Source organism: Corvus moneduloides, chromosome 1 (genome assembly GCF_009650955.1).
Source record: "Corvus moneduloides isolate bCorMon1 chromosome 1, bCorMon1.pri, whole genome shotgun sequence".
NCBI classification, from domain to species: Eukaryota; Metazoa; Chordata; class Aves; order Passeriformes; family Corvidae; genus Corvus; species Corvus moneduloides.
Window position 1 is genome coordinate 69,533,530 of NC_045476.1, and position 24,647 is coordinate 69,558,176.

General features: G+C 42.1%; 1 long non-coding RNA gene across 1 annotated transcript in view; it reads right to left on the bottom strand.

Moving 5' to 3' along the window:
* The window catches only part of LOC116446658, a 44,002-nt gene extending 23,607 nt beyond the window's left edge, over nt 1–20,395 (bottom strand). The window contains exons 1-2 of the long non-coding RNA XR_004241305.1: nt 20,319–20,395; nt 13,274–13,457 (exon numbers count right to left, since the gene is read on the bottom strand). This is a non-coding gene — a long non-coding RNA (uncharacterized LOC116446658). The remainder of the gene's footprint in view (nt 1–13,273; nt 13,458–20,318) is intronic.
* Nucleotides 20,396–24,647: the final 4,252 nt, after the last annotated feature.

Here is a 24,647-nt window from a genome sequence, read left to right on the forward strand (position 1 = left end):
TCTACTCCAGAGTTGAATAAATACAACCCAAACAGAAGAAGCACAACTGAAAAAAGACAAGTCCATATTAAATAAACAAACTCCAAGAAAAAAGGTCTGGCTTTAAGCATAATTTGAATAATTGTGAGAGACCCATGCAGACATTGGAAAACCTGGATTCTTCTTTCTACACCTTTCTGTTAGAAATACGGGGTTACATCTTGCTGACATCTTGCTCACTCATTTTAATAGCAGAAGTTTACTTTGGAAATCAAAACAAAATATTCTTCTGAATTTTGTATTGGAGTAAAATGGTTTTAAACCTCTGTGAACTCTGTGGGGCTAGTGAGAGATAAATGAGAAATGCAAATCAATTACTAGAGAGCTTAAAATCTTCTGTTGCTGTGTCCATACAGAGACCTTTTCCAAAGGTAAATAAATGGGGAAGGAAAAATGTTGCAACAGTACTATGGCTTATTACTCAGGCAGCCATGTTAGATAATTCCAATGGTAATTTTTGGCCTCATCATTTACACACAGCACAGGCAGTAATATACTAGAACATCTAAAATCCTACTGTTATTGCACTATTCCACATCTCTAATTAAACCTTATCTACCTAAAGTGCCCCTTCATTACTGGATATACATGAGTGAGCAACGTGGTATTTGCATAGAGCTTTGTAAATTCAGAAAGCTTTGCAAACAGTAACGAAGTAAGCCTCACAAATACCGTGTGGAGGAAGAAGAGAAGTCAGGGATCCCACTTCTACAGGTAAGGAGAGCGGAGCAAACATATGCTTATGGCTGTGCAAATATTCATAAATGATGACAGAAGTTGTAGTTTCGCAGTGCAGTATAATTCACACCAATTGCCCATCCCTCCTCGTAGCATAAAACTGTCGCACCACAGCACAACACTACATATTTTACTCAGACGTGCAAAGGGGAAGACAAGGGGCTAAAACCCTGTGTGACTTAGATGACCACATACAACTGCAATAATTACTTCTTAGTGTAGCACCTGGCCCAGTTGTATTATTCCAAATCAAGGTCTATATTTTTTCAATTAACTAGTGATTTCTAATACTTCACCTTTGGGTTCAGCTAAGCCAAACCCTGTACCAAGCCATGTCTTCAGGGCTGGTTCTCAGCTCTTTCTCACATGAACACAGATCCCTTGAATTCTCAGGAAGGGTATTCAAAAGCAGACGGATTAGAACCTTGGTAGGCTTGAAGCATAACTTTCCCAATAAAAAAACACACTTAAAAACTATCTTTAATTTATCTGCTGATCATCAGAGCACCTTTATGAAATGAAAAGCAGAAAATTTATTTTCCTAATGAAATAGCTTTAACTTTTCCTATTCAAATATCAATCATTTTCTCTTAGGCAATCTCTTTCACAGCATTGCCAGCTCTCATTATGTGATTGTACATTGCAAAGTATTTGTGTCTTTGCTTTCGTTTTTATGTATCCTTGCTATTTTACCCTACCACGAGAACGGAAAAAGCTCATTTTCCAAAATGGCTGCCACCTCCTGAAAGGGCCAATGTGCAGAAAACATAAGCTGGCCTCACTGCCTAAACTGCTTTGCCCTCACAACTGTTGTAAAGGGAAACAACACTGTCCTTTGGAAAGAGCATTCATAATTCATGCTGCGGTAGTGCCTGGAGGGGCCCTTAGCAGATAGGGCTCAGGTTATAGCTGGCACTCGATATCCACGTAATCAAGACATAGATCTCTGCTTAGCAAATAAGCATATGGTTAAATATAACAAAGGAACAAAATAGGTGGTAATGACACAAACTTTTGGCTCCTCAGGGTGCTGCCTCACACCAGCCACCTAAGCTCAATTACTTTGCAGGGTTTATGGTGTTCTGAGAAGAGGCAAGAGGGCTTCAGTGTGAAAGACTGACATAAGAAAAGGCCAAGAGACTCTGCAGGTTATTATATGGGTTCCTTCTTTTCAAACCCCTGGTGTCTTCACTAAAGGCCTTTGTTGAGGAAGAAAGATAATGAAAATGTGATATAAGCCAGCGTGCTGGGCTAAGCAGCTTGTTCTTGGGCTGCAATGGCAGGAGGACAATAACTCTAGAAGCATGCGGGGAGGGTGGGCCTCTCTTGCTTAAATTTGGAGGATGTCAAGAGCAGAGAAACAGCAGCTCCTTGAGCACAGTAGAACAGAAGAGGCAATGATGAGAAAATGGAGGCTGCTCTATGTGTGCACATGCACATCTGAGAGTACTTAACATTAATTATTGGCACCCTACACAGAAAAACTGATCCCAAAAGCAACATTCAACACCACGCATTTCAGTTCACTGATACCTCAAAGTGACCGCCTCACATAATTAACCAAGTTTGGTTAATGTTATAAACATATATTATAATATTGGCTTCTCGCAAAGTATTAAGGTAGATATTATATAGTGTTAGAAATGCTTTTTGCTGTGTGGATGTAGTTTTCTCTCGTTTTAGCAAGAATGTTAGCAAGTGTGAGCAAGTAAGATAACCTCCAAGCGAGCAGAGGATGAGGCCCAAGGAGCTGCTAATCAACACTTTGTCCGGGGAACAAAAGGGCCCAAAGGCTGCTCCGCTGGAGAACGGGCGGCCAGGAGGGTCCGAGAGCCCTTATCACCGCTCGGCCCGGGGGGCAAAGAGGCCAAAGCTGCAATCAGCCCTGACTGTCTGAGGAATTAAGAGATCCACCCTACCATCGACCCTTACCTAGCGGGCCCAACCCCAAGAATCAAAAGAAATAAAACCACAAGGCAGAAGGCGGAACCAAGGAGTGGCCATGCAGAACAGCTCCAGGAAAAGTTTTAATATGAATAGAGAACAGACAGTAAAAATGGTATAAAAAGGACTCACCTCGGGCATCAGGGGTGCTCTTGGCAGAGCGCCAAGGCACCCGGCCGTTATCCCTTTGCTTTATTTTATGTGTCTCTTACTGTCTTTATATTAAACTCTTTAAATTCTAACAGGAGAGTGAACCTCGTTTTTCACAGTTAAGCAATTCAGTGCCATAAGAAAGTCAAAGAGGCCATTTGCCCCATCTGACTCCTACAGGACAACTTCTCTGGAGCCTTGTGGTAATGTGGTTATATGTTTTAATGGTTTAATCTGGTTACCCCCTTTGCCTCCGTTCCCACTTGGTACACCCTGAACTTTAGCCGCTTCCCCAGTGCTCCTTATATGGTTGTTCTCCTCCCCTTGTTCCAGTCAATTCTCCATCAATCACCCAAACCCGTCCCGTTATTCCCGAAACTTCGGTGTCCATCAGCTAAGCCCTCGCTGTTTATCCTTATATGGTCCTCGTCAATCCCCTGAGATCCTGCCCCTTCTGATACCTCCCCTCTGGAAATCCCCTAAACCTCGACGCCCCGTATGTGACCCCTTTCCCTCCACCCCTTGAGACTATTGGTCCACATGAATGTCTATGCCTGTCCCTATCCCTCCCCCGAAGACCCCTATTGGTCCCCTGTCAAGCCATCCCCGTTGTAACACCTCCCTTTATAAGTTGTTGCGCCGCTCTGATCTGGTCTTGTCCTCTGTGGATACCCTCTAATAGACTTTGATTACTTCCTGTGGCAAGCCTCCCTGCTACTTTTTATCCTCTCCCTTGTCGGGGCAGCTGACAGCCACAGCACCTGGAGCTTCAGCTCCCCTGGGCAGAGCCGAACTCCAGAGGAGCAGCTTTAAAGCCAAGAGCCTTCGGCTGCTCCCCACTCTTGCTGCGCAGCGCAGGTGCTGGCCGGGCTGAAGCGAGTGGTCAGTGCGACAGAGCCTCTTTCCAGAACGGTTGGGAAGCCTTGGTGAAATTCTGTGTCTAGTTAACATCCATTTATTCTCATATATATCTCAGCACTGTCCTTTAACTCATAGTCCTGCTGCTGAGCTCTGTATCTTTAGAGACAAAAAGTAGCATTAAATTATCTTTTCCTAGATTGAATAAGCCCAGCTCTTCTACACTCTTCCTGGAACATAAACTTCCTATTTTCCCAATTGCCCAAGAAGCCTGTCTCTGCTATAGCCTGAGTTCAGCTTTTACCAGTGGAGATGGCCAGAACCAGACAAAGCCTTCTTAAATAGGAGCCCAGTGGAATAATACTTCCCTTTTCCTCCTCTTTGCTGAACATCATCTGTCAGATACACCTTTGCACTTTTTGAGGCCAGTCTTGTCTTTCGTCTTGTCTTTCTCCTTCTCTGTCATCTACAATTGATGGATTCCCATTTTACCTAAATTCTTATTAGCCCCTAAGTGATTGCCCATGCCATTACATTCTATCACACAGTTTCTCAAGATCTCATCTTATGTAGCTGAAGGATATTCCATTAATTCCTTGCATTAAGAATGCATCTCAGATTTATCATTGGTAAAGGAAGAGTACTTCTTTAAGTTACGAGATGATTATACACACAGGTGCATGGCTTTAAAAAAAAAAACAAAAGCAAAGAGGAGGTCACAAGAAAGGTGACACAGGTCATTCAACTGCCCATATTAAACCTTGTAGGCTTCCTGTATCTGCTCTTATTTTTTAGAGTGTTTGGTGACTTTTTTCCCTCTCAAGAGCCTAAATCCCTTTACTGTGCTCAGCAAATGATTATCCTGTTAGCTCTGAGAGACCTTTCTGTCATCGTTTCTGGTCATCTCTTCCATCTCCTTCATCTGTGGAGAAAAGAGAGACAGAGAGCTGCTAAATGTTTTGGTCAAGGTTTCCTGAACAGGCAAGGGTTTCCTCTAGGCAAAGAGTGCTAATGCATGAAGACCTTCCTTTCTCTGGAGAAACCCTTATTCCAGACGTGGTCTGCTGAAAGCTGACTGCTCCCCCCTCTCTCTTCACCCGACCTCTATTCAGTTTTGGCTCACAATTAATCATGAGAGATACCTGGGCTTTAAATAGTCAACAAGAAACAAATCTTCAAGTGTCCTTCAGCCTGGTGGGGGAGGAGGGCGTGAATATTGTGGCAGATTCAAAGGAACAGCTTGAAAGCAGCTGGAAAGCCTTGCAAAAAACCCCCATACACCGCACACATACAGAGCAGCTGCATAGAGGGTGCCCTGCACAATATTAATTGTAAGCATGTTATGGAAGACAACATTCAACATTTCCAGTGCAAAGCATTCAGCATAGGAGGAGCCAGTGACTCTATTTCACACTCCCCAACACACCTCCACTAGGACTTGATTTAACATTATAAGGTTCCAAGTCTGTCAAGTTGTGACAATTTGTATGAGTGAGATTTTGGGTATCTCACGGAAATACGCATTGCAAAAAAAAAACCCAACCCCTTCATCAAAAGCCTGCTTGATTTCAAAGGCTGCCTTGAGAGATGAATAATAAAGAGTAAGGGAGTGTCCCTAAAACAAATCAAACTTGGCAGGGCTAACTTTCCTTGTAAAATTAATTTTTAGCATCTTCTCTCCAGCGGCCCTGCCTCAGCTGTCTCCCCCTGGGCACAGTTAATGATCTTGTTGAGCAGATAACCAATCTCTGGTTGATATACAAGGCCTTTTATTGTCTGGACTGTCTATAATTTTTTTTAATAGAACTTCAGTTGATATTGCAGTAAAACAAGGTTCGTTTTACATATTTAATGAAAAAGTGAAAACAAGCCAATAAAGACACCAAAGGATCAATTTGCTCCATGCAGTCTAAAATATCTTATACGCCAAATATCTGTAAAGCAAATGCACAGGCTCTCGATACTAAATCTTAAGCCTAACAAAAAAAGAAAATCTAATAGCATACTTAACACCTATTTCGTGTCATGAATTGTTGATATGTTTTCCCCCTTATTATTCCAAACTACATTAGAAGGATTTGTTCCATTTCTGTTTCTAAGCAAATATATATATATATATATATATATATATGTATATATTAGCAGGGTAGTGTAAAGATTTTAATTGTGCTCTGCTCCAAGAGTCCTACCTGATGAGAACTCACAAAGTGGCGATATTCGAACGAATCCTCCTGAACTGATGTAGCTCAACACAATATACACCATGCGAGGGAAGCAAGCACTGGGAGCTAGATATTTTAAAGTGATTGATTACACACTGTGCAAGCACAAATGAAGTCAGTGCATAGGGAGTGCATGTATTCTCAGGCACGGTTAAGTCAGGTTTTCTGCTAGCACAAAGCAAAACACACAGGAGCTCGAGGAACCGCTTGGTTATTTGTTACAAACCCCAGCATAATGCACCTGAAAAAATGTTATTAAGAAAATAAAAGGCATGCCAGTTCCTGATTCTTCATCAGCCTCCCTTGGATGGAAGTGGCCCCAGAGGTGGGAGGCAACACAAGGCACAGCCCCAGGTCCCCCTCAGCCTGCAGGACCAGAGCTGGGGCTCACCTTCCACGGCAGCCACGTGCCATATGTGGCTCACCCATGCACGCTGTCCCAATCCCTCCCAGGCTCTCTGTCATACCTCCATAGGAGTAACACACGACACCACACCCCAAACATATCGGATCCTAGCCAAGCGTCTAGGACAGATTTCTGTCGTAAGAGCACAGCCGGGGCAGGGTACTGCAAGCAAGCTGGTAAGACTTTTCAGACAGGTCCTTGGAGCCAGCTTTTTCTCCCTGTCACCTCTGCGTTTTTTAAACTGCTGCACACTGTTGTTGCCTTATGGTGATTATTTTCACTGCCAGCACAGTCTTTTGCATATTAGCAGCCTTTAATCCATTGCATCAGCCAGCTTAATTGGGGCAGGACGTTCCGATTTCCAACTTCTGTCCTCTGCTCCTTCCCCCCTCTCCCACCCCATGGTGTTTAAGGGGTGTACGAAATCTACAGTGTTTCTACATCTGAATGGAGCATATAAAGGGTATTTGGTCAGATCTGGTTAATTGGGGGGACTTGTGGTTTAGTGGTTAGGAACGGGCCTAATCAGGGATAGAGGGGGAAGGAGAGGAGGAAGGAGGGGAGGGAGAGAGGGGGGCTTCTTTTTTTATGAAAATGTGGACCTCCCTACAGTAATTCCCCTTCAGCTGCTGCCTCACAGATGGACCTTTTAATTGAATTTTCTTACAGGCCTGAGGGAGGGAGTTCATTTCAGGTCAGGTGAGGCAATTGAAGTGAATCTAATAGCTCTAGTTTCTTTTCATTGGGAGCAGAGGGAAGTGTGTTGCTTTGTTTTTTCCCCTCTCCCTCCCACCACCCCCACCTTTCAGCTCAGCTAAAAAGTTTCAATTAAAAATTGAAACACACACATGGTGATTTCCAAGGATTTGTTTTCTTCATTTTGGCACAAGTGGCAGCAAGGTCAGCAGTGGGAGAAATCTGAAGCAGTTTGCATCCTGTTCTGGTTTTGTTCCCCACACAAGGAGGAATGCAGCATGCACAACCTTCACAAAAACAGCACGAAAGCATCCTCTTGGCTTGACTTGTGCTGGTAAACATAAGAATCATCTTCCAGATCTAGAAACATGTTGTGAATGAGTTAGCAAATTATTCATCCCTTTGCCTTTTTTTTTTTAATAGTGTGACACTTCTTCAGGCCTCATTTGGCTTGGTTCTAAATTAGAGAAAATTTAGAGGGAGTCATCCTAAATGAAGCCCTCTAGAGCACAACTTGCTATGTCTGTATTGGGTAAGAAAGGCTGGGCTTAAAATTCAAGCCTTGTGAATGCAGTTTATAGCACCAAAAAGTCCTTCCCATGTTGGTTTTCCATCTTTCAGAGATTTCTAGGGCCAAGTTAGCCATGCTAGCAAAAGAACATTTATTCTGGCATAATATGTCTATGGTTGGTTTTTTGTTCACAGAGAAAAGCTGCAGAATTTTCTGGTGTGGGTCATGCCTTTAGCACATCAGACCATCAAGAGTATAGTCTCTTCTAGCCCAGGGCAGGTACAGCTCCATGTGAAGCCACAGGCAGAGGAGGGCCAGCAGGTACATGGTACAGGTTGACCTTTCCCTCTGGGAACATTGCTACCAGCAGCAGGATGGCTTCCAGGAGCCTTGTCAGCAAAGGAGGCAGAATTTTCTTGAAAGGCCATCTGGTCACCTATGCCTGGGGCAGAGAAGAGAGCAGGATGCCACTCCAGGTCATTCTCAGGGAATGACAGGGGATCTGCAGTGAGAAGGGTACTGAGATACCCTGCAGCCGCCAGGACAGAGCCTAGGAGGTCCTAAGTGGATTTTAGGGAAGGGAAGATGGGTGTACTGTGGTCAGAGAGGTCTGGTCAAGGAGCAATGCTTTGCCTCGGCTGAAAGCCTCTTTTGGCACACAACCAGCCCCAATCTCATATATGTTTCATTAGCCAGTGTGAAAGGCTTTCAGATCTCCCTTCCTCCTTGGTCTCTGTGGCATCAGATGGGGAGAGCTGCTGGCCTTTCAGGGTGAAAAGCAGCTTCCTATTTCTGCTCAGAGAAATGCAACTTGAGCCAAGTGTGAAGTGTGGAAGTGAATAGCTCTCCTGGACTTGGCACCAGCCCAAAAAGTAAGCACAGTTGCTTCTAAAAGGGGACCACGTTACCTGCAGCTGTGTTGCTGTTAGGACCAATTCTCCCTCCTTCACTTCGACTTCAGACGTCTGGGGAGCGATAAACCACCTGCAAAGCTTTGGGGCTCCACGTGGAGCCTCTGAACAAACTCACTCCCACCAGCCTAAAATTCTCTGTACAACACTTTGCACCTTCACTGGAAAATGGAGGGATTCAGCACACTCAGAATGTTTGAAAAATACCTCTTTAGGGATCGTTTGATGAAAAGATGGCATCCATGTGTTGTTTTGTTACTTTGAACCTAATATAAACAAGGAAATCCAGAAGTTCTGGTGGGTTTTGTGTATGAGAGAGTGAACCTAAGCAAGTATCAACCCATAGAGGAAGGCACCCATTACCTTACATACATGAGGTGAACAGCATAGTGATAGAACAAGGAGTAAAGGGTGCAAATTGAAAGAGGGGAAATTTAGGTTAGGCATTAGGAAGAATATTTTACTGTGGCAGTGGTGAGACCCTGGAACAGGTTGCCCAGGGAGGTTGTGGATGCCCCAATCCCGGTAGTGTTCAAAGACAGGTTGGATAAGGCTTTGAGCATCCTGATCTAGTGAGAGGTGTCCCTGCCAGTGGCAGTGGGATTTGGGACTAGATGATCTTTAAGGTCCATTCTAAACCCTTGACATTCTATGATTCTATGAAAAGCAGAGCACTAAGGCCACAGCCAAACTAACAGAAAGATTGCCTGGGTTACTTCTCCTGAATTGCTTTGACCACAATTTATAAGTAAAAATAAATAATATCTTGTGTCAACATTCATATGTTTCAGTATTTCAAATATTGCAATGATACTTCATTTCTAAATGCAACTTCATTTAATTTGAAATTTCCAAATGCTAAAGCTGCAATGAAATGATTTTGTAACTTTTTTGAGGAGGAGGAGGAAAGGGAAGATCTTACTTGGCATAGATCTACTTGCAATATCAAATAGCAAATGTCTGTATCTGTGTAATGCAAATAGCAAATGTGTGTATCTGTGTAAAGGAAACAGCAAATGTCTGTATCTATGTAAATTTAAGCTAAACCACAGTTTAAAGAAGTTCCTTTTGCAGTTGGGTCTTTCATCTTAAACCGTTCCGGGTGTTTTAAGACAAATACACCTAGCATTTGGTTTCCTCACTAGCTTTTCCAGCATCATCTCATTCACATGCTTCTTTATTTTAGGTTTTTTTTAAGACCTAGCAATGTACATAAGAGCAGCTTGGCCAGTGGGGCCTGGGCACAGATTAAATTTGGGGAGAGGGTCCAACAGAAGCCTTGGATCTTCCTTATTATTATTCCCTTTATAGAGCCCCATTTAGAGGCCCCAAGTGGAAACAAAGGTAGCAAGCCATCCCAATCCTGCTGCCAGGAAAAAGGAGGGGTGGTTTAATCAACCATCCGTGTAGCACTGTAGCAGAAGGGGCAAAAAAGCGCACATTTAGGACCAGATGCTTCTCCTTTAGATGAAAGGATGATTAAAGCACTTGTGCTGAGAACTGCAGCGATCCCTGCGTTACAAATACAGCAGTGCATGTCTGACCCTTCCCTTTCAAAAGCAGATTCTGTGGCTATGGTGAGGGTATACAGAGGTGAGAGGGGAAAAAACAGCAGTGGGTAACACTCAACTAAAGAGCTCAGCCCACATAGGAAAATGTAAATGCTTCATTTGCTCCTCTAAGGAAACTGGCTGTAGTTTCAGAGCATACCGTAAGTGCCCTAAAACTTTTCTAACCAGAAGGAAAGGGCACTGATTAAATTCCTGTGTGGGATTGACTATGGGCAACATATTTGTATTTGTCTTGAGACACCCACAGTTCCATGCATAACCAGAAAGAGTTCTTTCAAACGCAAGGAAGAATTCTGACAAAGCCACTGCCTATTACAAACAGTCAGCTGAATGTTACAGGACAGCTGCTTCTGCATTGTAAAACACATGCAGGACATGGTGCTGTGGAGCTATCACAGTTCTTGCTACAAGAGATGGGTTTTGTCTACAGCACCCCTTCAGCACCTCTTGCAGTATGAAGAAAGCTTTAACATACTGCACTAAAAATGCCTGATGGACAAACATCGCACATATCCATTCTCTAATAAAACATTCTTTTTAAGCATTATAATGTTAACTTCATATATCCAAAGGTTTTTTACTGCCTGGGCAGCTTTGGGGGGAAAAAAAAAAAAGAGGACAGATTGACAATAAAACATGGCATTTCAGTCTTAAAAGGAAACAAAACACAAGCTCAATTTTCCTTATTGTCCCCCTATTGTGACCATCCACACCCATAGAACTGCCTCGTACTGATAGAAAGGATTAAGTCTTTATGCACGAGATATTTCACATCTTGCTGGATCCTGAAACTACTATGATATCCAAGTCGTTTCAAGCAAAGGACAAAGTAGCAGCAGTTTCTCAAAAACAGAAAGAGTTCGTAGAAGCAAAACAGAAGGCAAAGCTGTTTCCAGGCACGGCAATCCAGACATAAGTGAGAGTACACGATGTGACACGCACTTCACCATTCAGAGACTAACATACCAGTCTGCTCAGTCCAGAAACTAAATGCTTCTGTCAAGTGAATTTCCCATATAAAAATCTTGTGGAGATGCAAAAAACTAATTATAGGAAACACCTAATAATGGGAAATATAAGCTTTAAAATTGTTAGTAGATAAAAGGCAGGGAGCTACAAGATGGAATCTTTTGCATCGAGCATTTCTTTTCTTTTGAAATTTCAGTGTGCAGGGATGAGAAAAATGGGTACAGTTTCCCTTTACATGACAGGAACAATAATTGAGTAGGATTATATGTCATCCATGAAAATACTATATTTATGCCTCATTGTAATCCATTCATTGGTTTATGGATCCGAAGTCCCACGGGTAGTGTCACAAATCCACATAATGTCCCTGAGTAGTGGATTTTGCATTTGGATCTGAGATGTAGCTGGCGGACACAGCAAATGACATGTAGCCAGACAGCTCCCAGGAGAGCGCACAGACGGGAATGCCAAACACAACGGTCGGTCCCCAGCTCGGGTGGGAAACACAATTTTTGGCTCCCCAGTCTGCCAGCTTCAGAGGGGTGCTCTAACGTACAGACCACTTTCTCCCCAGTCATCAGAGAGATTTTACACATCTACCACTGGCAAGTGTCAAAAGTGACTATGATGTATCTCCTGTGTCATATGGAGCCATTTCTTCTTTTGCCAAAAGATGGCAGAAGCCCGACCCTAATTATATCTCTTGGACTACCTAGAGATATCTCTACAGCCAAATTTCATAAACCTGAGACCCATCATTATTTATTTCTTCTTACATTAGGAGTAATCCTGAAGTAGTACAGTAGTATGTGATAACCCTCCTTGTACAAGATTTCCTGTGTGGCTTTGTACCAGATCTATACTTCAGCTTCCCCCTGGAAATTGAGGGGTTTGTTTTTTCCCGGCAGTGCTTTCCTTAGTTAGCCTTTTGGGTTGTACATTTCCTGAGGCAAATACCATTTTTTATTTCACGTCTGCACCAGACTCAGCCCAGCTCCAGTCTCAGATGAAGCTTTAAGGCAATATCAAAACAGTGATTAAAAAAAGTACTTGACAAGACTTTATAGCCACTGCTTCTGTAGATTACATGTGCTGCTGGTAGAGGGAGGTGCACTTTGGTAAAAAGCTTTCCTCATAATTCATTAATTAGGTATTTACAAATATCTCAGCTGCCAAACCCTTGAAGCTTCTCAGTCTTAATGAAGAGGGGAGGAGCAGTGAAAGAAGTTGTCAGTTTCCTTAGACATGCACCTCAGACACTGATATTGGGTGTCCGTCCATTACTGAAAGTTACAGTAAAGTAATAAAACTCTCCATCCAGTGTGCTGGCTTGATTGTCAATATCAACACAGTCCTATGCTGAAGTTACAGCTGACTGCGAGTAGCCTAAAACTGTAATATGTAATCAAGCCGTACCTATTATGCTACAACTGAACAGAATCAAATGGAAAACAGCACCCTGGTACAGTACCTTTCTGGAGTGTTTATTCCCAAAGTGTATCTTCACACCAAAACCCCACTCCTGGTGATAGTCACAGGGCAATGCTCCTGTCACAGGCAGCAGTATTTCTGCAAACTCCCAGTGCTGGGGCAGAAGCACCAAGGATCCTACCTACCAGATTACTGCAGCCAAACTAGTAAGATGCAGCTGCATGGTTTCCATGATGGAACAGTTGAATTGCAGACTTTAAGTTAAAAATCAAATAGGTCATTTCATACCAGAAGTCTTGAGTGTAACATGGTTTTAAAGCACATTAAAACTTGAGCAACAATTATTCCAGCTGCTTGGGTACCACTACCATGAAGGCCCTAGGACTGATCCAAAGCATGGGCCTGACCAGTGTCAGCAGTAACACAGGTAACCTTCTCCTGGCTGTCTTGGCTAGCCCTTTCATATAAGATCATTGCACACCACATTCAATTCTTTTTACGGTTGTGAGAACTTGCAGAATAAAGCAGACACGGTCTGTTCTGAAAGAAGAGTCCACATGGAAAATGATTCCCCAGTTATGAGTTATGACCCAGAAGTTAGACAACATCTCAACTTTCAATTTCCCTTTGCTTTACCTTTTCTTAAAATATTTTGCAAGATTTTACTGTATAAGTGGATTGACAATCCAGGAACTTGTATTCCTAGTATACATATGGCTCCTGTTATATCCTTCCATTTCATTCAGGTCACATGATAGTTAACACATCATCTATTTCAGCCACTACAAAACTTGAAGAATCTAACCTTTCAAAAGGAATTTTTTTACCTCAGCAACAGCTAGCACTTCTGCAGCAGTATCAGTGAGGCAAGGGTGCAGGTTCTGGTCTCAGAACAGTACTTAGGAGGAAGATTTCCACATTCCAACATATTGCATCTGGCATGCCTCATGCACAGAGTATTCCTTAAAGGGCCAAGGACGATGTGAAGCAAGCCCATCTGAGGAGAAGGACCTTTTGGGAAGACAGAGAAGTTTATTATTAGAATTGCGTTGTGTGTTTTCTCGAAGTTACATCAGTGCTGCACCTGCTAAGCAGATTAATAAAGGATAGCAACCTCTCAGGTACCAACCTGCCTCTTGTGATTATTGAATCTACCTAGGGAAGCAAGTGAAAGAAATGCTGGAAATCTTACTCAAGCAAAATATATGTATCAGCTGGAGCTAGGGAAATGTACTGTATTGCCTTGAGCTTGCTGATCCTCTTTGTTAAAAAAAAATAAAAAAACCCCAAACCCCAATGACATTTAATAAAGATCTTATGAAAAGCTATAAACATGAGTGCCTATGCACCATGCAAACTGAAAAATAAGTGGTACCTCTGGCATTGCAGGATTTTGAGAATGTATTTAGACGTATGTATGATGATATTTGTCTCAACTGATTTCTACAGAGCTATCTTGTACGCTAGGAACAGAAGTGTGAACAGTCAGGTGTGAATGGATCCAAAGAAGGCACATCCTCACCCCCAGTTTTCTCTCAGGTCCAATCAGAGTTTCAGTATCTCCACCCTGGACACCAAACCTTGTGTGTCCTCCCCACCAAGGCCCGCAGGGCTCCTTTGCTTGTTTAGGTGGGTGCACCCAGCAAGAGGCCAGCACTGTAAGGGTTAAAAAGTGCATTTTTCCACCCAGAAGGCTGAACGGACTCCTTTGAAGCCATTAGTCTATTGTATAGATCCCTCCCAGTTTTGAGGATTACAGAATAAATACATTGTAATGGCTCCATAGGAGCCTGGCCCATGGGGTCACCCTGACTTTAGTTTGTGCATTGTGTCCCAAGTGACAGAAATCGAAGCACATTAAGCACTTCATGAATGTGAAATGTCCAGAGTTTTAATCTCAGGAGCTTTGCGGCCTTACAGTTTGTCTTGGATGTACCTAAATCCACACTGCAGACTGATTAGAGAGGAACTGGCTTCAGCTGACCCATTCACACCAGGCAAATTCAGATAGTTTCAGATTTAGAGCAATAATTGCTTGGTGTGTGTTGGGGTGGGACTTATCTAGCTTTATGCATTGTAGTAGAGTGCATCCAATAAACACATAGACAATTTATGCAGAAAAAATTCTCTTCTATTAAAAGAAACTATTTTTAAAAGTAGATTGGCCTAATAAGACACTTACAGACCCTTCATAGCTGAATAACACCAAATAACTACACAGTTCCACTCCCCTCCAGGTGAGAGAGATATTAATGGAATTTACGAGCAAGGAGAATAACTTACAAACTTATCAGACTCCCTTCAAGACTGTCACCTGACAAATCATCTTAAAGCAACTTGGCCTTCTTAGGTTAAAAAAAAAAAAAAAGAAAGGACATCCTTTCACTCTCCACCCATTAATTTAGGCAGTGGAAGTAGAATTTCTGCAGCCTCTCTTGCCCTCAGCTCTGCCTCATTCTATTTCTTTTTTTTTTTTTGGTTTTTGTAAGCTAGCACAGCTTTTTGTTGACTTGAAACTGCCTTTGATAGGTAAATTCTGGCCGATTTTATCTAGTGCTCAGCATACTCTGTCGTATTGTACTTTTCACTAGATACTTTGGTTAAGTTGGTTTTGGTTCTTTTTTTTTTACCAAGAGAATTTCCATTCCTGGCAGAGACAGAGACCCCAGTACCACTTACTGAAGAAGGAGGGAGAAAAGGACTATAAGAGAATTGAAATGCTGCCATTTAGTATTTGAAATAGTTAATAGCAACTGAAAAATACTCACGCTTTCACAGACACACAAACATATGCTACAGTATTTGGCTGTTTACTTTGGGGGTTGTGTTGCATTTGCTAATCTTTTTAATAGAAGTATTCATAAAATTATTGAGATTTTTAAAAATCATTTTTCTTTTTTTTTACTTATCCTCTAGAGAATTATCTGCTGCACTCTGACTCATAAATGCCTTTGACATTTTGGAAGAAACAAGCATGTATTCTGTTAAATTACGTTTGAAGAAAACGCTTTAAAAGTTGAATTTCACTTTTCATTGTGATACCATGGCTGTTCTTTACTCCTCCTGAACTCACTTTTACATTAGAGAGGTTATAGTTTTAAAGGAACTTTCTGAATTTGTTCTCTATGGATTTGCTGAAGAAAAACAAGTATTTCTTCCCAAGCCAAAGCTTTGCAAAATCATATGGCAGTGGATATTATCAGCCAGTCTGACATCTTATTACAACAGCATTATAACACAACCTTATCCCAGTGGGGATGGGAATGTGCTGATGCCTCTCTCATCACCAGAAGGATTCCCCTGTCTTTCCCTGATGAGTTTCAGTCCATCTAATCTCTTTCTTTCAAAGATCCCATGAAATAGCAACCTTGCTCGAAAAGAGGAGAAAATTATGTCATTATGTCCCCATTTCTTGCACACCCAGTGGCACTGACAATGCCCGTGGTGCTGCGGCTGTATAAATAGGTAATGACAGCACCCTCTTGCCCGGCAGCTGCTGCTCAGGGGCTTCCAGAGGCTTTGCAGGTTGTTACCAGGTCTCAGGGTGTGTCTCCCCTTGGGAAACAATGCAGAAAAGCCCAAGCAAGAGCCCAGGAATGGAAGCAGTGCAGCCACATTGGTGAATAGCCCCCCTGAGCACTTGGGCCTGGCTGTGCTGCTTTCTGGACCTCTGCTACCACCTTGACGTGGCACCGCTCTGAGCTGTGTGCCATGTATTGCCACAGCTGCTGTGCAACTCATCTGTGCTTTGTATTACCTCAAGAAATTCTCTTCAGCTATTCCTAAAGCTGGGCCAAGGACCTTGCTGGGCTTCCAGGGGTGCTGGGAGCCTTCTGTAAGCGTGGGCAAGTGCCAAGGACTGCTCCTGTGCTGAACAATGAGTACCCAAACACAGCTCCCTGAGCTCCTATGGCTGTGGGAATAAGGAGTCAAGCAAACAGCAAGATCACAAGCCTCTCACACCGCAGTGATTTAATTTCAATCCAGTGCGCCGTTTCTCCTCTCCTTGCTATGGATAAGTCCATGTTTATTAAGGGACTCCATTAGTCTTCCCCTGTGACTCCACCTTGCTGCAAAATGCTTTTTTCCTCCAGGGCTATAGCAGCAGCTGGCACACTATTTCCTTCTGAGGTGTAGCCAAATAATGGCCTTTTGGAGGGGGATCTGTTTCATCTCTCTTCTCCATATGTTCCTTTCTGTTGATGGGCTTAATACACTCATTTTCACAGTAGCTATCTAAGTGTTTTTCCTTTTTTGTGTCTATTACTGAAATGAGTAAATGTGCACAAGGCAATGAGGCACATGAGTCAGGTCAATATACCGGAGCATTCTTTTGGGAGTAATTTTCCAGGAGACCTGGAGAAAGGAGGGGTTTGCCAGGGTTGGCCAGAAGTTGATCCCCTTGTCTGGGGCACAGGGACATTAGTCATATTTGTATGAGACAAGAGAACAGTCTTCTTCCCACGATATATGAGTGCTTTTCCCAAATGGATGCAGCGTCCCTGGTCAAGAGGACAGCATTTGCTGTAGTAAAACTACTTCTTTTGGGCTATGATTTTTTACCAAGATGGCCCTACAGCAAAACAGATGTAGACAACTTGGCAAGCACTAAATATGCAAACAGATAGATAGCTGGATAATGCTGGAAATTTCAGGGCAGGAACGAACAATAATAAGTGAAGCCTGCAAAGGGGTGCAGTTGTGCTGTCACAGCCCTCCTGTTGTAGCCTGGCCTAGGAGACCTGTTACAGCTGAACGTGTTTCAGTATAACTGGATCCACCCTACGGGACATAATCTGTTTAAAATATACATCACTGCATTCAAATTGCTATGTACCTGTACATAAAGCACAGAAACAAAGGAGCAAGCCAGGGAAGTAAGAAACCTGAAACAAGAGGTGGAGAAGCTGGCAGGGGATAGCAAAATGTACACTGCATCCTCCCTTTACCTGCCACCAGGACAGCACCCCAATAACAGTGAACAGTTTGGGGGAACATGGAGCAAATCAACCCAGGAAAGCCATCTTCTAGTAAGGAAAGTGACACAACGGCACACTGAGACTCTTTGCCTGGGAATTTGGAAAGGCAAGATGCAGGTGGCCAGGGAGTGTCAGACCTCAGAAAAAGAAAAAACTGATGACCAAGTACCAGAACTGAGGAAACCTAGGGTGCAAGAGCTGTCACATGAGAGATTCTCTGATGCACAACTCATTCCCTTTTCCTTCTATAACATCAGTAACACAGTCTCTCTCCTTCAGTCAAACACCTATTTACACAACACCCATAGAAGCATCTGATCTTGGAGACACCCACTGTTCTGTCAAATTTGGCTGAAGTCATTAAGTGGGTTCAAAATTTAGACAGATGTATAGCAGTGACATTATTTTCTAAGAAATTAAGGTAGGTAAGTGCAATGAATTAAGAAAGGGCAGTGAAATAAAGAACAAGTACCAAGAACACTTGAATTTGATGTGAAGTACATAAATCATGGAAGGAGATTGACATGGGAACAGCAGCAGATTTCAGAAGGTAAATCTTTGCAGTGATACAGTGATATTTTACCTGGAGGGAATGTGAAAGTTGAGGGGGCCAAAGAGAAGAATGAAGGTATCAATACGAAGAATTGCAGGACTCAGACTGCTGCTGCCCACAGTGATGTGATCAAAATTAGAAGAGTTAGGTTTTACTTCGGGGAAGGAGGAAGAAAGTGCTCACTAATCTGGCCAAAACTGCTGCAGCCTGTTCTGGCAAGACATTAAGGTGCTCACTGCCAAATGCCAGGTGTCCTGCTTTTCCTCTGTACAACTGGGAATCACTAGATCTTTATTTATGGGCAGTACAAACAGATGGGTCAAAACAGCCCAAACAGGGAAAAAGCCCCAATTCATGCCCCAGAGAATTTATAGCCTGGAGAGGGTACACATGAACACACTTGAAAATATCTGAGGCATGCCAAGATGCATTTCTTACACCATTCAGAACTGACTTCACTGCTCAATTTGCACTCCCTGCAGCATGGCTTGTGAAGAGAAAACAAATGGCATACCAGACCACACAGAGAAGCAATATGGTTACCAGCGAAACATTTATTAGCTTAGGGAAAGAAACACAAAGCCTTCTTTTCAGAATTTTACCCTCTCCTTGCTATCCTCTCCTCTCATACATCATTTTCCTTGCCTGGACTGTTATTTTACAGCTATCTGCTGCACAAAGTTGTAGTTTATTTAAAGCAGCATTTTATAGTTAAATCCCACTCCCATTGTTTAAAAGCAACTATCCTATTTCTCAAAAGCAAGACAATGAATGCACCTCCAGAACAGGCTCTAGCAATACCGTAGGTTTTGAATTTATCTTCATCAGCTGAGGTCACCTCATCACTCAGAAGAACTGTATTCAAGCAAAGACAAGGGGATGGGAAATATACCACCCACACCAAGGAACAATAAATTCAGCTTTCTTTGCAGTGCTATTGCATATTTACCCTGCATTGATAATAATAAATTGATACTTTTCATTTATATTCCCACTTGCTGGACTTCTAGTGTTTCTCACACTGATGGTTCTCCAGACTTTCTTTTCTATCCAAACCTACCTGTTCCCTCTGTACCTTGTGCTCTCTCATTTCATCCTGTCCACCTTAGTCTCCCTCTCTCTTCTCCTGTCTCTCCAGCTTCAGCAGCTCTTTCCATTCTTCTGGCACAACATCACGGGGTGGAAGCTGAATAATAAACACGCATAACACACTGAACCACTACTCAATTGGCATACATGCTGTCAGTACATACACTGACTATGCAGCTATTTTCAGAGATCCCTAAAGAGCTAAGGAGGTTTGTGCTATTAATATACTCTGGAAAGAGAGAAAATTCCCACCAGAGGCCTTAAACAACTCCACTGTGCTGCAGCCAACCATCAGCCCCTTCGAGCTTCCAACAGCAGGGTTTATGTAGTTTTCCAGCTTGTCCAGGTATTACATCCAAGAGGAAGGCCTCAACCCCCACTCTCTTTGCATGAGAGCAGTCAGGAAGGAGCCTTCACAAACAGCAAGCATAATGCCAAGGAGAGAGAATAACCAAGGAGATAACACACTGCATTGGCTCCTCCGTTTCTCTGGCAGGACTCCCTGGCTTTGCTCAGAATATGACTGACTTTGTTGCTTTCAACATTTTCTTCCATTTCGAAATATTTTACTCATTAGCAATCCTCCTTATGCTCAGAACAGGAGATAGCAATCAAGTTCTCCTCTTCCTAGCTGCTAAATGCCTCAATGTCGGCTCTTGAAAAGCTGCCCTATCCTCCATGTTTATCTTCCCAGGATTTTTGCTCGTCTAATTTCATCCTCCCTGTCTGGTGAATCTCACCTGCCCTCAGATGTTTGCAGACTGTTTTCTAGGCTGATGATTCATACATATAGTCTTTTACTGCTTTTACTGCTCATCCTCAGCCCTGCCTCAATATCACACATCTTCCCATCAGTTTTCACTTGCCTTCTTCATTCAACCCTTCCTGCTCCAGCTTCCTCCAAACCAACTTTTGACTCACTCCTCTTTTTTTTCTCCACAAAGTCTGCCCCTATCCCAAACCTGATGCTTCTTCAGTCTCAACATCATCTAGAAACCATCCTTTGGGTTTCATACTCACAAAGGTGTCTCTCATTTGGGCTTTCATTTTTTCTAACTTGCTCCTGAAGCACCACTGTGGCTCTTTCACTGGAACCACATATTTCAGTCCTGACTAGAGACAGCTGCCAGAACCATTTCATTTGATCCTGTTAAAATTCCCTTCACCAAACCTCACTGCTCACTGCTATAACATAACATAACATAATTTTGAAATTGAAAGACTTCTGGTCCAGACTCTCCTTAGTCTTACCTCCTGGCACCCCTTCTCCGCCAGCTGCTGGACAGGCAATCATTGCAGTGCACTGTGCTCTGTAAGGTCTCCTAAAATGAGAAGTCTCTATGCTTAAGTTTTTCCTGAGACACTGCCTCTGTTGTGCTCCAGTACAGCAATTGGTTTGGTCCGTGTAAGCTGTCCCTATTAAGCCCTTCCTTAGCTTCCTCCTGGCATCTCCCATCTCATTGTCTTGGTCCGACTTGTGGCTGCATCTAGTGTTGTAGTGATCATGAACACATTAACACCACCAGCAGTTCTAGACAGATATTGCAGTAATGATGCACTGCCCACCAAAACAAAGCCCACAGAAGGCAGGGGCACCTTCCCAAACATACCACAAGCCAATAATTTCTTACCACATTGAAGACCTCCAAAACCACAGTGAAGCCTCCAAGAAAAACTACTCTCTGGACATGACTAAAGACAGGAGAATCCCTTTAGCTGAGGACTAACTGCCAACCCAAGGGAGACAGTCACCATGCAGCAAGAACATCACACTGTGTCAGGAGTAATGCTAAAAAGCCAAGCTTCTTTTTCCTCTTCCAGGCAGTTTGCTGGAACACACAGAAAAGATGTGGAAGAGGTGCACCTTAAAGTATTTGTGATATGTCTGGATGTAACTGTGGCAACTGAACCGCGTGGCAATCCAAGGACACACAACAAAAAGTGAGCCAGGATCTGCCAATCATTTATTGAGTTTTCCGGTAAAAAAAGGCAAAGGACCCCCCCCTTCCTGCACCACTATCTCATGTGAGTGCTCTTGTAAAACAAATCACACAGAAAAACAGGATTTGTAGGATCAGGCTGGCTTGTTTCCAAAACACATACTCAATGCAGAAAGTTGCAAGAAAAAGAATAGGTACTGAGAGGAACATGACAGATTACTGCCCCGAAAAATCAACAACACCACTATCTGACAGGAAAAACCCTTTTTGAGCTACTTAGGGTAATTTATTAATATCATTTTTATAGTGATAATAAATAGATAAATGTATCCTACTACAACTTAAATAAAACCTGGAACTCCAGCCCAAGTGAAGCTATCAACAAAAAAACAATGCATCACAGTATAACTCACATACCGACATCTCATTCCAAATATCAGAAAAATTCCACATTATTAACTAATCATTTCTGAAATGTGGTTTCAAAAAAGAAAACACCATTTTTGCTCTATTGGAATACAAAATAAATCTGCTTGAACTTGTCTTTTGACATATTTTTACAAATAGGTAACAAAAAAATTAAGGGGCCTTCACATTTTATTAAAGGAAACACTTAGGCTGAGAGTTTGCTTTTTGCTTTTTAACAGCCAGGTTTCAATGGAGGAGTAGTTTTTATAGACAATATCAAACCCTCCATAAACACAATGCTATCAAAGGAAGCAATAATAGATGTTGTCTTACAGTTATATGAACACTATCATTTTGGGGGTGGCACTAAAGCCCCGAGACCCAGACAAAGACCTGAAAAGCATTTTAATCAGTGAACTGCTGATGGATAAGCCCCCTCTTCTCTCTTGGCACAGTAATCAACACATTGCTTCTCTCATCTCCCGTGTGAGTTTGATTCTTCATCTGGGAGCAGGATGATATCCAAGCTCTCTCCGACAGCAGCACTGTACCTCCAGGATTTGCGTGCCCACAAGCTCAGTGTCTTTACCCATCTCCGTGGCCTGGCTTCTTTCCAGTGCCCCACAGAGCCACTCCACTCCCCACTGCTACTCTGATGGCTCTCACGGACATGCAAGTAAGTTGGTTGTTTCATGCTCACCCTCTCTCTCACAAGGAGGGCAATTAGATTAGTTTACTGCAGGCAAAATCAATAGCAAGCATCTCGGGGGGTACGCTAGCCACTGCTAATTAGAGCTTTTAGACATTATTTGAATAAAATGTATGAGGTTGATCAACCAAGGTGGAAAAAATCCATAATATTCCAAGTCTGCCCTTGGTTTGTCAACACGGCTCACTTTGGAATTAGAAATTGAATGAAATTCCAGAAGTAAAGGTAAGCTTTTCTGGACTGGGATAGATGCAGGGAGGGATGGCGTTATTTATCTTCAGGGAGACGGACTTTTCTGTGTCAGATAAGAGGTACAACACTGGCTTCTAGGCATTTAACTCAATTTGCAAAATATTCAGAAGCTTTTTTGCATTAATCTGATAAAAATCAGAGCCATATATTTTGAGTCTACTTACTCTTAATGAATTATTTTAGTTACAGCCATCTATTTTTAAAAGATGTATTTATAAATTGTAGAATTATATATGCAATGAACCTGCTATAATTCCATGGAAATATTTTACTAAATTAGCCATTTATTTATATTCATTTAAATAGTTGGGTTTTTTAAAAATCTGCTATTACATTTAGCATGTAAATGCCTGTTATGATGCCTACTTCATGCAGCAATTTTCAGGCCATGTAATGAATTACTTTCATATCTTCAGATTAGGTTGCAATTAGATAATGTGTTCAAATGTGAACAATACATTTTCAGGGTAGCTTTCTTTGAGTACTTATCCATAGAACATTTTTCTTGATAGGAGTTTCCTCTGTAGACTATTGGAATTCTCATTTCAGGAAAGGGTACTTTCTCCATGCAATGAAATATCTTTTTCTCAATCGAGTGTTCTTAAATAGTGATTTAAAGTACAGTAGGAAGATGAGAATAACATTTTAAATATGAACAGGAGATGAGCATGTAATCTATAATATACTTGAAAAATGTCTTTCTGAATCTCAACAATAATCAGAAACTTACAAAGACAGAAGATTTGTCTTATTTTAGATGTCTAAATAAATAAATGTTAAAAATAAATGTAATTATATCCTCTAAGTAAAATTATAGAAAGTGCAAGCATGAAAACACAACATAAAAAGAGGCGTTTTGCCACAGAGGTAGAAGAAGGAATTATGTATTTATGTATTTTTTTAATTTTGGGTGGGGGGAAAGATAGAACAACAAAACAAAACCCTTTGTTGGACCCAGCTAAGATTGTGCAGGTCAGCACAATCAGTCTAAATTAGCCAAACACCTCAAATAAATTTTTCTTAAATTATCTGGATCCAGGCACATCCTTAAAATATTTAAACTACAGTATAGTTAATTTTTAAGTACAATTTCACATTCTTAAGTTAATCACACTTTGATGAGGAAAGAGTAGAGGGAGAGGAGGGAGGCTGGAGTCCCATTTGAGTTGCTGTGCTCAGTGGATTGAAATCCAAGGCCAGGGGCTGTTCTCCCCTGTTTGGATTAGGATTCAACAGCAACTCCTTTGTGAATGTACCTTAAATTTTGCTGTAAAACAGCAGAGACCAAACCCTGTCACATTGTCGCCCTTGTGGATATTGGAAAAGAAAAGTGTTTGAGTGATATGAAGGAGCCTTAAAGGACCCCAAGCTAACACTGCTATGTATAGCTTAAGTGTGAAAAAGCAATCAGGCAGGCAACAAATTCCCTAATTCACTACAATTCTTTGCAGTTTTGGGTAGGCAGAAGCGGATGCCTGCCAGTGTGTGGGATGCCTGTCACTGTTAGTTTAAAAAAAATATACTGAAAACAGGTTTTGTTTAAACTGAAGGTGGTTTTTCAGATCAGCTGCTGAGATCATATTGAGGCATGGAGCAGTCCTCTCTCTCTCACATGTATGACATTGTGCTGGCCAGGGGCATGCTGCATCTATGCACAAACAACAACTTTGTAGGGGCCTTTCATAGACCAAGGGATGGACTTACAGTCCCAGAGGTGGCTGAAGGTTAGGGAAACACAGTGCTCCTGTCACATGCCATTCCCCATCTGCTGGGCCATCCTCTGTATCTAGGTACATGCAATTTTTAGGATTTAACTTCTAAACTGTTTTTCCAATTCCTTTACCTTTCATAGCATCTTTTAGACTGCAGCACCTTTTCAGCTGTTTGCAACAGCACTCTTTAGTAACACCTTCTTTTCTTCACGAAGCAGCAAATACCAATTTCAAGATGGTTGAGCCCCTTTTTGGCACTTTGCATACATCTCATAGGGATTTGATACCAACTACAGGAAATCTCATGCCAGAGGAGAGTAAGGCCATTAGCATTACACCTCTAAAAATGGCATCAGAAATGTAATTTTATTAAAAAACCACATTTCCATAAGAAAGCAATATCTCCAGTAATGCACTTTCTGCATATTCCATTTTTGTTTCATATTAGCTCCCTGAAATGGTACAGTACAGTAGTATGATTTTTACTATATTTATGCCCTTTTCTTTGGCTGCATTATACCTAACAGCAGAGCTCTTGGAGAATTTTATTTCCAAAAAT